Below are 2,238 nucleotides of genomic sequence, written 5' to 3'. Positions count from 1 at the left end.
GTGTGTGTGTGTGTGTGTGTGTGTGTGTGTGTGTGTGGTGGGGGTGATAAAGGAATGATTTTGATCGATTTATTGGAAGGAAATTGAGTGACCAGGAGGGCTTAATGCGAAGACCCTTCAAGAACATGGAAAACTACATTGGTGAGAAAAAGTCCCAAGGGAGGAGTTTTTCCCAGTAGTGATCATGATTCTTCCAGGGTGGCGGGATCTGGCCGATGGGAATTTTGTTCGTTGGGAAACCTTATTCCGTCCAACTGACCGCCGGAATCTTGCCCCTTCAGACTTTGTTTTGTCCCCTGAACGCAAAGAACACTGAAAGGAACGCAAGTTGGATCCTCTGAGGATGTCAGAACTGCCATTTTGACGTGCTGCCGATCGGAGAGCACAACATTCTCCACGGAAGGGTTACAGAGATGGAGACACCGCCTTCTGAAGTGTGTAGGCCTAAAGTGGAGCGCAGTCTAACAGGCGACCCCGGTGAACACAGGACAGCGGTTCTCAACCTGGGGGGCGCGGCCCTTTTGAGGGTCGAGCAACCCTTTCACAGGGGTCACCTCAGACCACTGGGAAACACATATTTCCAATGGTCTTAGGAACTGAGACACCGCTCCTCTGTCTCCAGGAGGGTCCGCCCACATGCAGATACGCCCACATACGAGTACCTGGCGTGATGACATCCTTGCGCCAACCCCCTCACATACACTATGTGTATGTGACGGGGTTGGCACCATAATGTACTTATGCGGACCAGTCACACACGTGTAGAGAGCAACGACTGTGTAGAAACCAGCTGCTGTGTTGAAAGCAGCTACTCTGTGAAAAGCAGTTACTGTGCTGAAAGCAGCAGCATTGGAGGTAAAACGACACATCATGAGTTACAATTACTGAGTAAATGTAAAATCATGTCCTGTAAAATCATCTACTGCAAAAAAGAAATCGGTACCATGGGAACTTAATCTGGATGCTGATGTGTCTTTTTATAGTCAGCTGTGGTTGATGTGAATACTGGCCCCTTGTGATAGTAACAGGTGTGTAAAAAAACAACAACACAGAGACTGGTAAATCATAGGAAACTTTAAAGAACTGTATTGACTGAAATATGCCATGTATCATCTTTTGTATTATTAAAGGTATTGTTATATATTATTTTTGTTAGCAAACCACCCCATGACAATGGATCATGTAGAGAAGAACGTTAAGAAAAGAAAATATAGGGAGGAATTTTTACAGTATGGGTTTACCTCAATAATTACAGCAGGAATTGAGAAACTGAAATATGTTATTTGTTGTGAAGTTTTATCAGCCAATCTATGAAGCCAAACAAACTAAAACGCCATTTTGATAGCAAGCATCTGAGCTTTGCCGGCAAGGAGACCAACTATTTTAGAAGCAAAGCTGATGGACTCAAGAAAGCCAGACTTGGCACTGGTGGCAAGTTCCACAAACAAAACGTAGCAGCCTTTAAGGATTCATATTTGGTGGCACTCAGAATCACCAGAGATATGAAAACCTCACTCCATTGCTGAGGATTTACTGTTGCCAGCGGCCAAAGACATCGTTCGAGTTATGATCAGAGATGAATTTGTTGTGAAATTGAGTGCAATTTCCTTATCCAGTGACACTGTCTGCAGAAGAATAGACGGCACGTCTGCTGATATTCTTGATCAGGTCTTCCAGGAAATTAAGTATGCTCCACTTCCAATATTTAGCATCCAGCTTGATGAATCTACAGACACTGCAAACTGTTCCCAGTTCTTGGTTTACATGAGGTATGTTAGTGATGGCAACTTTGAAGGTGAGCTTCTGTTTTGCAAACCTCTTGAAATGACAACTACTGCATGCGATGTATTTGACATGGTTGATTTCTGAAAGAGCGTAAGATCTCTTGGGAAAAGGGTTGTGGTGTTTGCACAGATGGTGCTCCAGCTATGCTAGGATGTCGATCTGGATTGCAACGTTTGGTGTCAAATGAGTCACCGAAAGTCATCGGAACTCACGGTATGATTCATCGGCAAATATTAGCAAGGAAGATGCTGCCACAAGAGTTACAAGTAGTTATAGGTTCTGTCAGTTTTGTCAAGGCGAGCACTTTAAACAGTGGACTGCTTCCACAACTGTGCAACGAGTTGGATGTGCCCCCCAAACGCTCTGCTATTTCACCCTGAAGTGAGGTGGTTGTCGAGAGGAAACATTTGAAAACGTGTTTTGAGCTTCGTGATGAACTCAAAACGTTTTGTA

Source organism: Echinops telfairi, unplaced genomic scaffold, assembly GCF_000313985.2.
Source record: "Echinops telfairi isolate 266 unplaced genomic scaffold, ASM31398v2 ScPeMD7_655;HRSCAF=1070, whole genome shotgun sequence".
Lineage (NCBI taxonomy): Eukaryota > Metazoa > Chordata > Mammalia > Afrosoricida > Tenrecidae > Echinops > Echinops telfairi.
This window is presented reverse-complemented; position numbering follows the sequence as displayed.